At 41.6% G+C, this 14,695-nt stretch overlaps 1 long non-coding RNA gene across 3 annotated transcripts in view; it reads left to right on the forward strand.

Annotated features, from left to right (window-relative positions):
- Positions 1 to 13,367, forward strand: part of LOC113957561 — a 94,695-nt gene extending 81,328 nt beyond the window's left edge. For all 3 annotated transcript variants that reach the window (XR_003531210.1, XR_003531213.1, XR_003531211.1), the window contains one exon: positions 13,265 to 13,367. This is a non-coding gene — a long non-coding RNA (uncharacterized LOC113957561). The remainder of the gene's footprint in view (positions 1 to 13,264) is intronic.
- The last annotated feature ends 1,328 nt before the right edge of the window (positions 13,368 to 14,695 follow it).

The following is a 14,695-nucleotide window of genomic DNA, read 5'->3' on the forward strand; positions in this document are numbered from 1 at the left end:
GTTTCCACTCCTCTGTGACCATGGAAGGGGGGTTGGAATGAGATGCTCTTTAAGGTGCCTTCCAACCCAAACCATTCCATGGTTCTGCTCTGGGTGTAGAAATCAATAATGCCCGTGGCAACCACTGGATTTGTACTATATATATATAATATAAATTATTCATTGTTTATTTGCACCATCAAATATGCATTCCATATTTTTCAGGGATTGAAGGTTGAATAATTTTCAATATACCTCATGTCCTACTGAAACTGGGTTCGTGTGAAGGGCTTCCATGATGCCTTTCTCCAAGGAGAAACTGCACTCCTTTATTTCTCTGGGTTTGTTGTTGGCTTTGCCACACTGACGGAGGTACAAGGGGATCTGGGAATGTGCTCATAATTCACTTTTAAATTTCTGTTCTCTGTAAAAACACGTGGACCTTGTTGGAAGTGGAGCACTGCGGGCAGGCTCAAAGAGAGCAGCCCACACCATGTGTGGATTAGGGAAACTGTATTGGCTTGCAAAAGGCCCAGGGAGATTAGTTAAAAATTGATTACAAATTAGCAGCAGGCACAGCAGCCAAGGCTGGAGTGAAGTGTGTGATTTGTTTATGTTTACCTAATCATAATTTAATTTTTTACTGTTAATGCTAAACCAGTTTCCTAAGATCATGAATTCCCAGTGTTTTGAAGATTCCAAGAGAATAAGTGATAAAAACATACAGAGGAAAGCATGACTGTGCTCTACTGCACAGTCCAGACTTTAGAACAGAATTCTCACATGCAAGATGTTAACAATTGAAATTAAAACACTGCTTTGTCCTCAAATAGAATCTCAAGAGTTCTGAAAAAAATAAATATTTTGTTACCAAATCCATTTTCTAGTTTTTATTTACCTTTGTTACTCCTCTTCAGAGATCTCCTTGAAGCTCACTTGGCTGCAGGAATACAGAGGTACAGCTCGTGTTTATGTTTCTATGCATTTGACTTTCTTTTTCCACAAACTGAGATATTTTACAAATAAGATTTTTCTCTTCGTGCCACCTGTGGTTTGTCCCAAGGAGGATGCCAAAGGATGAGTCTGAGGAGACCAACACTATTCTGGAAATAGAAAAGGCAAGACAGACTGTAGCAGATTCTGTTCTGTCTTAAAAAATAAATCAATGTGCTGGAAGCAGGAAGTGATGTCTTACAGGACATTGCTGTGGAATTTGGGTTTTCCCTTCTGGTTTGAAAAATTTAAAACTTTAATTTACTGCCCTTGTGACAATTTCAGCTCTGTTCTGAAACAAAGATGTGAACTTCTGACAGGAAGGATATGTCTTTGTCCAAAGATATTTGAAGAACAGTGAAGGACCAAGAAAAGATCTCCAAATTAGCAATTTGTAGTAATGTACACTCTTCAGTATTAATTCCCTGGAAATCAGAAGCAAGATTAGCATCAACCGTTACTTCTGGCTTGCCAGTAACCCAGCTTTCAGCTAAATTAATGCACCAGTACTGAGTGTTCAGAGCTTCTCCATGTGTACCCATGGCCTATTGAATGTAGAATTGAAGGCATCTGAGTAGGAATATAACAACTATTTTAAATTATTACCCATATCCATTATATGAGAAGGCTTTTTCTTGTAAGGCTGTGAATCATGAGACACCAGAGGAGAAGGCACCTGCTGCCTGCAGGATGTTTGGATATGTCACAGGGATTTCTGTTCCACATTGGTTTGTTTCCATGGATTGGTGCCTAACTTTGAAAGTCAAGTTCAGTATTTGCAAACAACCTTGGAGAGTTTTTCATCATTTATGTTTCCAGTGGCAATAATAACTTGGAAGGAATGGGTGATGGTTTAATTGCTTTATTAAAAGAGGACCTGGCTTGCTTTGTGAGAGACTTGTTCGCAGGTATGTTTGCTGAGCATATAGAGAATATACCTATTGAAAAAGTTATACCAATAATTCTGAGGGAGGAGAACACAGAATGCACTGGTTCACCATCAGTACTTTTGACCTGTATTCTTCTAACTACTTAAATATTTGCTGTGTAATAGGATAAATAACTATATTTCACTGGCCTGACTGAGCTGTTTGAGTTCCAGCTCCACTTGGCAGAGCTGTTCTCCTCCACATGGATGAGTGGGAGTGTGTTCAAGGAGGAGAACTGAACTCAGCACACAAGGTGTTTTTCATGTCAACATTCATGTACTTGGGGTTTTTTGTTATCAGGAAAGGCTGCTCTGAATTAGGACTTGAATTATGCACAATTCTAGGTGTCTAAGAAGAAGAAAACACCTTCTAGTTGGTAATCAAGTGAATATGAACTTAATATTTTCAATTCAATATGACTGAGGAAAGGAGGGATGGCCAGGAATGACACGGAAGATCGAAGACTGTTATTGTGCCTTCAGTGTGCTGGAGAGTTGGGGTGCAAAGGTGTTTGACTTGCAAAGAGCCAGGAATTGGTCTGGTTTCTTCTGAAGCCAAGAGAAAGCACCACCCAAATCCTGCATCAGATATCTTGGCTCTAAACCAGAGACTGAGGGCATGAGGAGTCCCCTCAGGTGTCCTGCTCAGGGCACATCTTGCTGTACTCAACTCCATGATGGCTGAAACGCTCCAGGTTGTGTTTTGGTACTAGTATGAGTAAAAGAGCAGGGGAGGGAGATAGACTCTAATTCCAGAATAATGAAAGTTGTCAAAACTTACTCCAATGGAAGGATACAGTATTCACTCCTCTCTTCCTTAGCATCCAGACCTGGTTTTGGCTGGAGTGAGTTTGTAGTGCAGTTACTGACAGAGACATTGTTATCAAGAATGAACAAATCGAGCTGCAGTTGGTGAATGTGTGTTAAATCATCCTAGGGATGACATCAGAAGTTTGCATTGTGCCAATATACGTGGAAAATATGGGATCTGTTTATGGAGCAATGCAGAAATAATGTGGATTTGTGGATTAGTGTCTATAACAACACCAGATCCAGACCAGAACATTTCACTGCAGTGCTATGAGGGTTGGGACAATGCCTTGCAAAAATATAAGTGAGAGAGCAAAGGGAAGGTGAGAAGCAAGTGCTTAAGTATGGATTCTTTTCTAGGTTATAGCTCATTTATCTTGAATAGTCTGTTGACCCTAAATGTCTGGAATAATGTCATTACATGAGAATTCCTTGGGGAAATGAAAACTGTCCAGTACAAAGGACCTTGGTGCTTTGGGGGTGTTGTGTTTTGCCTCTTTTTTTTTCCTGGGCATGTTGAGTAGCTGTAGTGGTTTGGATCTTGTTTTCCCCCCAGAGGCTAAGAAGAGTGGTAACCCCCAAGGGGTGGAAACCCCTGGAAGTTTTGAAGTTCCTGCAAAAAATGTAAACATATCACAAGCACCGGAAGAGATGAGTTGTAGTTTTGGTTGTAGGAGAAGTGGCCATGTTGTAGGAGCCACAAGGAGAGGGCAGGAGCCCTCAAGGGGGGGCCTCTGCCCCCCCCCCCCCCCCCCCCCCTTGAGGGCTACAGAGACTTGGAACAGTGTTAAGCTGGACTATGTGTCTGTAGTTGTGAGCTGGGGGATGTTTTCCATTGTGAGTGAGCAGAGACAGAGCAGAAGCGGCGGCAGCGTCCAGAGGTTATGGCTAAAAGCCAACTGATAAGACCTGAACCGGAGAAACAGCAGAAGCCAGCAGCAGAGCTACAGAGTTCTGATACCAGACTCCCCAAAAACTTCTTTGAGACCCCTCTTGGAAAGGAGGGACATGGACTCCTATTTTGGAGAGCAGTTTTGGACATGCAGCACCAGAGAGAGAGAGAAGAGCTGAGAAGCTCAGAGCGTCCTGGGAAGCTGGACCGGGATGGAGAGGAATGCAGAGGGGGTGACCTTGGCTCCCCCCTCACACTGCTGCCAAGGTGGCAGCCTGAGACAGGGCACAGAGGCCCTGCAAGGAGCTTGAATCTCCTGGAGATACCAGACCGTCACGAAGCCCCCTGTGCTCATGATATGACCGTGGTGATAGCGACCTTTGTCTGGGGTGATGTAGCCCACAGAGGAAGACCCTTTGCCTGCATCAAGGGGGCCAAGGGAGCTTGGATACCTCCCTCGTGAGTGCTGGTAGAAAGCCAGCCACAGCTGCTGCATGCATGAGATGAGGAGAACCTGCTGCCTTGGAAGAGACTCCTGCTGTTTTGAGACTGGAAGGGATCTGTCCTTCTTCCCTCCTGGACTTTTATTTGGAGGGGAGAAGAGATCTGATCCATTGTAAATACTATATGTCATGGTAGAGAGAGTTGTGATCGTGTGTATAATGTGTTATAGTATTTATTTGTACAGTCATTGTAATATATTCCCTTTCCCCCATTCTGAGTCTGGTTGTGTTTTGTCTGGAAAAACCCATCTCACATTGGGTTGAGATGTGGAAGGGGGCTAGGACTAGGGAATTGGATTTTGGGGCTATCTCAAACCATGACATTAGCTGTATGTTAAACTGGGTAGAAGACGCTTTCTTCATTCTTCATAGTGATAAAACATCTGAAGTTGAAAACTTGCCTAAATATGAGGAATTTAGGTGTCCATTTAGATTGTTTTTGTTTTTGTAGTTTGAATGATGTATTAGTGATTTATTATGTATTAGTATGAATGATGTATTAGTGTTTTTACACTGACTGAAAAAAATTACAGCTAAATTAGGGAGTCTTTAATCTTCAGTAATTAAATTTTGAATTGATTTCACAACAAAAGATTAAGATGTGTAGATGTCTTCTAGAATAGCTTGATAATGAATATCTGAATGCTTAACAGTAAGAATACATTGGGATTTTTCTTGGAAAGGTAAGAAAAGGGTATAGGGTACTGTAAAAAGAAAATTAAATGAGTGTATTCTTTTCACACTGAGGCAATTTCAAGAATAGTATAATGACTAAGAGTATTAAACATTCTTAAACTCGTACACAAAGGTATGGCAAATGTATATGATTTCATTTATTCTATGAAGTTGTGCTAACTGAACAAAAGCCTCAGTGAGCCAAGTTCTATTGCGATTTAAATAGATCTGAGTTGAAAAAGAATAAAGTGCGAGGTGAGAAACCAACTGGTTTGTGTGTTGTAGAGCTACATGACAGTGTTTCCATCCCTGAGCTGCTTCTCCCTATATTTTAGGGTTTCACTGTTCCTCTTGGCTTTCCCAGTCCCCAATACCCCTGCATGTCTCATAAAAAGTTTTTTTAAGAAAAATAATCTGAGTCCTTTGTGAGTCTCTGAGCTTTAAAAGCACACAGTGAAGTGGAAAACCTGCCCAAATTTACCTGTCTCAAGTCAGACATTGATTATTATGGTAGTGCCTCTCTGTTCTGGTGAGAAAAGATCCCAAAACCCAAGGGCAGGTTCTCCCAACACACAGAGGTGTATCAGAGTGAAGCCCATGGGGCAAAGGACAGTCTGCTGGGGCCTGCCCTTGTGAGGAATGGCTGGGAGGGGTGAGCAAAGCCAGGGGAGAACCTCTAGACAAAACTTAAGATGTGAGAGCTGGAAGGAGTGACAAGAAAGATTTTCCTCTGTGCAGCAGGATTGGGAATCAAAATAGAGGGTTATTTTTCCAGGCATGTCTCAAACAATTTGGGTCAAAATCCTCCTTGGTGTAAGGTCGTGAGAATACAGAGGAGTTACCCTGGGTTAAACTTGTCCTCAGAATGTCTTGGGCAAGGGAAGAATTCTAGCTTTAAAGAAAGCAAGCCAGACAGATTTATTCTCTTTTAAGTATCTCCTCCTACACAGTTGTACCCTTTTCTCTGCGTTAAAAGTTTTCACCAGGAACCCCCTGGTTTAACAGCCATCTGTCAGCCCTGGGAGATAAAAGAGCAGAATTGCTGAGGGCTGAGCTGAGAGCTCTGGAGAAAGCCTGAAAAGAACTGTCCACTTTTAAGCTGACCTACATTTAATTATAGGGTTAGAGCTTTTAAATGGGCACTGGGATTTGAGATTGGATGAAGCCGCAATTCCTGTAATAGCCTGGAGAACGTGGGCATTGTGAACTCCTGTTTATTCAGAATTGATGTTGTGTCTGACATTGCTCAACTGTGCAAAGCCTCATGCAGCAGAATAACAATGACAAAAAAGGCAGAACTTGTCAGTTTAAGATAAGTTTAAATCCTTTGCACATATAGTGAGTTTAATATATGTGTTAATAAGAGTGTCTAGAGCTTTTATTTCATAGTCTGGTTGTTGCAACAGAGCTGAGTGAGGGTTGTTAAAATGCTGTGATCTTTGAACATTGGTGAGCTGTTGCTAAAAAAACCCCAAACACCCAAAATTGTTCAGAGGCTGAGTTAGTTACTGACATTGCTCAGTCCAGGGAGACCTGAAAAGAGGAGTCTCTTCTAGATTAACATTAGGATAAATGAGGCACTATGGTAATGGTAGAACTTGCTGAAATGACGTATTTTCTTATAAAGATGGTGACCACTGCCTTGCGAGGCTGAACTAATTTAACACTTGAGTGCACTGAAGGAGTAAAGTTCTTGATACTACACAGGCATTGTAGCTTGACTTTTTGCCACAGAGTCAGATTGTTACAGAGAATGCTTTTGGTCCCCACCTGCATATCCTGTTCTGTGCAGTGAGGGGGTTCTGTGCAGGGCAGGGGCCTTTCCTGACATCTGACATTCCTGACATGGAATTGGAAAAGGCCCTTGCATCAGGCAGGTAGCAGGAGATAAGTAAGTCTAAGGAATACTTAGATACTTAAAACCTTCCCTTTCCATGTTGACTACATGCTTGGATCCCAGATTTATAATTACCTGGCACGTACAGAAAGCACTGAAACCAAAGTGATTTGTCTATTAATAGTACACTTTTGCATTTAATTCTCCTTTCTCCTGCTTATCCCCAAAACACAGGGTTGTCAACCAAAAAAAAATACTGATTTTCAGGAGCAGAAATATTTTTCAAACATTTGTGAACACTCTCAGTATTGTTTGCCTGACTTAACTGGGCAATGAAAAATGCAATGTGAGAGAAAATATGACTGAAATTGGGAACGAGATGTGGGACTTCTACTTTTTCATTCCCTGATAACAAGTTCAATGCTTCATATCATCTCCTTACTGGCAAAGGAACTGTGAATTTGTATTTAAGGATACAACTATCTTAAAACATGAAAATTGAAGTTATTTGTCCATGATCAACATCTCTTTGAGCAAACCTATGCACAGAAGAGTTCTCTCAGTTCTGTCAGACCCAATAGTTGAAAATACCTAGTTAGAAAGAAACACTTCAATGATTAAATAGTCAACATTGTTTGGGGTACAGAAGTAGTAACTACAATAACACCTCTGTGTCTGGGCCACTTGCCAGTGAGAGTCTCATGTGAAAATTGATGAGTAAGCAGCAAGTTTAATACTGCAGCTTTCATTGCTTCACTGCTACCACTGGAAAGTATATGAGAAATACATTATCCTCTTGCAATATATTTATAAACAGACCAATTTCAGAATTAGACCTTTTATTTTCATGTTCTGCTCTGCCATTACCAGGAATACATTCTCTGCTTTTTGGGACAAATGTACAGCTCAATGAATAGTATTGACCATGTAATTCTTACTTTTATGATTTGGACTTTATTGACTGTAAGAAAACTATTTTCCATTTTTGTCCTTCAAAATAAGAAGGAGAGAAAGCAGTAACCCCATGATATTGTTGTGGTTCGAGCCATGCCACCTTTGGCCTTGTTTAAAGAAGAGTAAAGTTATGCAGTATCACTGCTGAATGCAGGAGCCACTTCTTTGTTTCCTCACCTCCTTTTTAAGCTTTATAATGTGATCACAAACAGCTCTGTCAAACAGCATTCTTTCTCAGTTTGGACTCCTGTGAAGACAATGCTGAATCCTCACCTGAGCTAAAGGAAAGGTGGATAATCTTCTGGGTGGGTTCCTTTCTGTAGGACCTGGATGCTGGTTTGAGGTAGAATTCCTCCTCTTCACTTAGAGGGCATGTGCACTTAGGAAGCAGCAGCATTCCCAACTTCTGGAAGCATGGAGTCAGTTCCCTCAGTGCTGTGAGTGGTTGTGCAGCACCTGAGCTGTGGGAAGATGAACAAACCTTCCTACAGCTCCTCCTTAACCACAGAGGCAGAATCCCACGTTGGGTATGTGGGCAGAGCATCCTGAGATGCTGTTCCAGAGTGAATGCCACAGGATGCACTCCCAAAAACACAGGATCATAGTTTTGCAGCTGGACATTGTTATGTGCCATTTCAGTCTCTCAGAGCAGGAAAGGAAAGCATCCTTTCCCCCGTTTGATCTTGTGCTGTGTGCAGATACACTTTGAAACATAAGTGGCACAGCTTCTCCTTGCTGATTGCTGGTGAGGTGTATGTGGGGTTTATCATTATTCATTCCTTTTAGAAGTGTACAAATTGAAAGTGCATTTGAATCATATTTGCTCTGTGTGGAAGATGCAGCTGCAGTACAGTTCAGGCTGGTGTGAAAGCAGAAGAGGAGGCTGTGACTGCTGGCCTTGTGTGCTGCAAACGCACAGAGGAGTTTATCATCTTACTTAAAGGGAAATACGTGTGGCTTTCAGGTACTGGGTCCAAAAAGGATTGTATGATGTTACAGCAGATCTACTGAGGTCCAGATGTCCATCATTGGGCTGGAAATAACATAAGGAGAGCAGCACTTTTGTCCTGCCCTGTGAATTTGGTACCATCTTAGAGCAGCCTGGGAAATGTGAGGAGAAAAATGGTGCTGCAGAGTGGGAGGGCAGTTGTGGGAGGTTAAAGAAAAGCTGAGCGTGAAGGAGGGGGAAAGCAGCAAGGTAAGGGCAGTGTGTTTGCTGCAGGGAGGGGGAGGCTTCAATCAACTGCAGAGTATTTTGACATTTGCAGGCATTATGAAGAGTCATTATTGTGTGCAGTTTTGGGCACCACAATATAAAAAAGATCTGAAGCCACTAGAGAGTGTCCAAAGGAGGGACACGGAGATGGGGAAGGGCCTTGATCTGAAGCCGTGTGAGGACACTGAGGGCACTTGGGGTGTTGAGCTGGAGCAGAGGAGACTGAGGGGAGACCTCAGTGCAGTTCCAATTCCTGGGCAGGGGCAGAGGAGGGGCAGGGACTGAGCTCTGCTCTGGGGGGACCAGGGACAGCAGCCAGGGAATGGCTGGAGCTGTGTCAGGGCAGGCTCAGGTTGGATCTCAGCAAAAGGTTCTTTCCCCAGAGGCTGGTTGGGCACTGCCCAGGCTCCCCAGGGCAGTGGGCACAGCCCCAAGGCTGCCAGAGCTCCAGGAGAGTTTGGCTGATCCTCTGGGGCACAGGGGGTGATTCCTGGGGATGGGCCTGTGCAGGACTGAGAGCTGGACTCGATGATCCTTGTGGGACAAATCAGCACATTCTGGGATTCTTGTTCCAGTGTGTTCTTAAACATTTAAAACTCCGTAGTATTTTTCTTAAACTAACCCACTTGTTAGTTGTGATAGTTAGATACTGTTGTGAAACCACAGGCACACAGAATGTATCTGGTGTCTATGCCTCACAGGTTCTGTGCTGCTGTCCCAGCCTGCTGCAGATAAATCCCTTCATCCTTCCCTTCTCAGCTTCAACTCTCTGCTCTGCTTAGCACAAAGTGCAGCTCCCGTTCCTCGTTCCTCCTACTCCAGCTCTTTTTTCCTCATAATCTGCTGTGCTGTGTCTGTGCTGTCCTCATAGGAGCTCTCCCTCCTGCTCCCCCCTTGCTGCTGTCCCTTCCACGGTGAGCTAAGCAGAACATCCACTGAGATTCCCTCCCTCCTCCCAGCAAAGCACAAGGAGCTGCAGGATGCAGGGCAGTGCACAGTGGCACTGTATGAAATCAGAGCAGAGCCATGGACAGGAATCACATATGATTCAATAATTTCATTCTAATATGGGTTTTTCAAAAGATGCAAGTGTGGATTGGTATCTTTACTTTTGCCTGACCTTAGCTTGATGTGTAGGAGTTGAAACAATAACTATTCCTCCAACTCCATCACTGCTGTCTCCTTTCCCCTGCTACAGAGATTCCTTTCTCCTGACCAGAGACCACCCAATTTGCTCAACCAAAGAAGGGATGTTGGACATTGCTGAGACTTTTTTCTTCAGGGACGTCAGGTATAGTTGGTCAGAAATTGGAATAAATAACTTTGTAGCTTCATCTCTGGCTTGAATAAACTCAAAATGTGGAAAAGACATTAATCTTTTGCCTGTGGTGGGGCAGGAAGGAACATGAGAGGGGTTTCACAGGGACCATTAAGCTTGTGATGAGGGTACCTGGAAGGGGCTTTTCCTTACAAAACTGGGCTGCTTTTTTAAATGTACACTGGGGAAGGGGAGATCACAGATGAGGAAGAAAAGGAATAATTGCTGTTATCATACTAAAAGAACTTTATGAGGACTTCCATTAAATCCTCATGACTTCTAGTTATAGCAGCATCTTCCTCGAGTTAAATTTTTAATTTCTGAACTATCTCATTTTGTCTCCTAACATTGTAGACCACTCAATGTTAAAAAAATGCACGGGTTCAGAAAAATAGCAGGGGAAGAACCAAAAAAGCAGTACATTTGTTACTCAGACTTCTGCAAAAAAACCCTCCTTGACATGTATTTGATAATTTAAACAAGTAAGTCTTTATTTGATATTTATTTGCCTTAAATAACTGAACTTATAATTATTGGATACCTATAACGACACAAAACTACAGATATAACATAAACCTGAGGATGTGTTATACTGATTTCTAACAAATACCCACAGGAAGGCACCAATTAATTCCAACGAAGCCATTTTCACTGAAATGTGGGTGTAGATAAATAATGTATAGAAACAAAGTCTATTTGATGAAATAGACTCAGAGCTTGTGTTTGCATTGCCTTTATCTGTAACACACAGGCTGAGCCTGTGCTCATTGTGTCCCATCTCCTTGCTGGAGATGCTCTATCAGTGATGGCAACAGTCCCTCTGTCCCATCACCCTGCTCAGAGAAATGTCTAAATAACACTATGACAGCAAATTCCAGCTTCTCTTGTAGTATTTCTGGTGCCACCATGTCTGTTTTGGTAGTGGCATAAAAGCAGTAGTTTCCCTTCAAGTTTGTTTTACATTCATCCCTCTTTCTTCATCCATAAAATTGTAGGGATTGAAAATCCACGTCACCAAAAATTAGCATCTTAGATTTTAAGTTTTGTGGGTGTCACATTCAAAGTATTAGTTTAGGTATTTTTTGAGTGTCCTACTAAATGGTAGGTAATGTAGTAGGACACTCATAAATACACCATGGTAATATTTGTCTCTTCAAAGGTTTATATGCATATCAGAGAAGGTATGAGAGAGGGTACAACAGAAAAATAATGTTAATAAAAGCAGATTTTGCTTTATCAGCTTGTTTTAGTACATTTACTGATATTTTGTGTTTTACTTCTGTAGGGTTCAACTGTATTTTAAAAGAATTTATTGTGGGGTTTGTGTTTAATGTAAGAATGAAAACCCACCTGATGCTTTTTCCTTTTTAATGTGTAAGCTTGAGACTTGGTTAATAAGTACTTCTGGCAGAGGAGAACAGTACTGGGAAGAAAACACTGAAATTCTGATGGTGCAGCCAGTTTCTGAACTCCTGGTTGTGTTCTTTGCCATGTTCTGTGCCATGCTCTGTGCCATGTTCTGTACCATGCTCTGTGCCATGTTCTGTGCCATGCTCTGTGCCATGTTCTGTGCCATGTTCTGTACCATGTTCTGTGCCATGCTCTGTGCCATGTTCTGTGCCATGCTCTGTGCCATGCTCTGTGCCTCCAGAGCAGTGCTGATGGCCCAGGGCAGAGAGGATGGGGCTGGCTGGGCAATCCTGTCCTGCACAACTTTCTGCACAGTGGGTTTTTCCCTCCTTCCTGCTTATCCGACCAGAATTTAGAATTACCATATTTTCTTTTTCATAGGAACTTTTGTAAAGGGTTTTTTTGCAGCAGAACTGGGTCAGTGCTCTGTTTGCATTGCTAAAATAATGCCTGTAGAGTTCAGGGGTAAGGCTGTATCATGTGTGCTGGTTGCACAGTGATTGCAGTTAATTTGTAGCACTAACTGTGGTGAACACGAGTCCTTGTGTTCCATAGAAAAGATGCTGCTTCATCCAGGAGAAATGTCATGCAGAAATAAAGAGGATTTCAGTCATTACCTGTTAGTTCCACCTGTAATCTCACATTGCCACTACCTGCTGTTTGAAGGAAGAATTGTTCGTGTGGCTTAAAAACCCTCTCTGCTCTTGGTGGATGTGAGGAGAAGGATATAAGTAAGTTTTTCAGGTCTGCATGATCCACTGCAACAGAAATATTTGTGTCCTTTCAGTATTCTCATACATGTTTCTGTGCTGTAACACATAAACCTGGAGCTTGTCTGTTCGCACCTTGGTGGTGTTAATGACACATACTTAAACTGGGATTTTGTGGGTCTTTAAATATTTTAATTTTAGATTATAGAAACAAAATTTCTTCTTGAAATACTATGAAAACGTTGAGCTTTTTAGTTTGCTTAATATAAAGTTACATGATTAAAATGTATTTTTGTCTAATCTAACATTTGGGATTTACTGGGTACAATTCTGCCTGTTATATAAATATTTTAGCTTCTATCAGGGCAAAGTTCATGTTTGCTTGAATTTCAATCAGTGTCAGGGGGACTTAATTCAATTCGTATAATGGTTGCATTGACTGTTGCTTTGGACCTCTAAAAGCAGAATTTATCTAAAATTACTTAATTGCAATCTTCAGAAAATGAGATTACCTTTTAACTCAATCTCAGTTCTTAAATATCTGCTTCATGATAATATGATCTGCAGTTTTTAATACTGGAATTTAGTCATCTTGTCTGTATTCATGTTTAGTTAATGGCAGATTTAAAAAGAAAAAAAAAAACAACAAAAAATCAAACCAAACCAAAACAAAAAAAACACCAACAACTGAATTTCTGTGTCCAAAAGGATACCTCTGCCAACGCTTTTGAAATTGTGACATTACATTAAGTATTTCTTCCATCATAAAATGGTACTGAGAAAGAATAACCAGATGCATCCTGAGCTAATTTGAAATTTTTTACCTGCACCAGAATGAAAACCTTGCTCACTCCTTTTGAAAGCTGTTAAGTTTTTGCTGTTGTTTAACAGCAAAAGTTTTTCCTGAATCATCATGGCAAATACCAGGTTTGGGGATTTTTTACTTTACAGAAGCTCTTGGAGTTTGTTCATAATTCTCATGTCAAAATTCATATTCTGCTATTGCATGGGATATTTACCTGATGTCTGCTCTTTTCAGATTTGCTGTAGGAACATCTGGCTTTTTTCTTCAACAGGAGAGAATCCAAAGAGGAGAAAAACAACTAGACAAAATATCTTGGTTATGAATTGTCATTTAATAAATGTGCTTTCTTTGGATGATTCATGGATTTTATGATTACATTCAATTATTTTTCAACAGCTCATGCTCCATTTGATCAGGAATTTCAGTCAATGCCAACTGATTAATTATCATTCTGTGAGTAGCCTTTTGTCTAATAAACACTCATAATGAGCATGTTCAGCCTTGGCATCTATAAATGTCAGCCATGTACTAATAAAATGCTGGGATGGGATGCTGGAGGTACTCAGGCTTTAGCTCTGGTTTTGAGGAGACAAAAAGCAACCTCCTACCCTTATCTTGCCCTTTCCATCCCAAGGGGGAGCAGCAAGGGTTGGACTTCCTGAGTCAGGAACAATTCTACAGTGCTCTGGAGGAACACTGGGAACTCCATTGTCTTGACCTTCATTTCTACATGGTTTGCACAATGACTCCTGGAAACTTTCTGAAGTGGCTTTTCCCCACTGTTTGAAGTGTTCATTTCCATTCTAACTCTGCCAAAACCAAGATCCCCACAACCCAGAGGAACCTGTGACAGAAGTACCTCTGGGTGTGACACATGAGGCTGTTTCTGGTGCCCTTTCTGTGTTTAATTACAAAACATCAACACACGTAACCTTTCCAAAGCAAGGCTGGATATTGCTGGAGCAGGGAGAGATATTACAGAGCTGAGAGAGCTGCCTTATGGCTCACAAACACTCTGCTCTTATATACCTTTGAACAGATGGTTCATTTAGGTTCTGGCAGTGTAACTCCACTAATTGCTTTAGACCTTCCATTTTTCTCCTCTGTTTGTGGCAGAAGTGGGCAGTCCTGCTGCACAGATATGTGAGCGTATGAATTGTACATAAAAACAGAATATGAAATGTGAAACCATCTTTAATTGTCTGAAGTGATTTTTTTGAATTATCACAAACTGTAGTGAGGAGAAACAATAATGCTTGTCTGGATTTGAACTTGGGGGACTGGTTCTGTCTCCAGCCTTGGAGCTGTGTGTTAACCAAAGGCTTCCTGCCTTCTTGCAATGGTGCCTGGGGAAGAGGAGGATAGAGATGGAGTGAGAATTCCCCAGAACATTCTCCCAGCATTCAGGGAGTTGTGACTTTTTGAACCCTTCATCACTGGATTTACTCTGTGTGTGTGTTCAGAGGCCTTTGACAGATTTTTTTTTTGTTAATTTAATGGATTTTTGAATATGTGTCTTTTTTAACAATCCTGGAATCCAGCAGCAGAATGTGCCCCTTATCTGTACATTGCATGAGGAAGTTAAATATTTTTGCTAATTCTGGACACACAAACACACATATACAGAGAGGAGCTGCTCCTCACACTGAAACCTAAAGCTGTTTC

Source organism: Corapipo altera, unplaced genomic scaffold (genome assembly GCF_003945725.1).
Source record: "Corapipo altera isolate COAL_440 unplaced genomic scaffold, ASM394572v1 141, whole genome shotgun sequence".
In the NCBI taxonomy this organism is placed as follows: Eukaryota; Metazoa; Chordata; class Aves; order Passeriformes; family Pipridae; genus Corapipo; species Corapipo altera.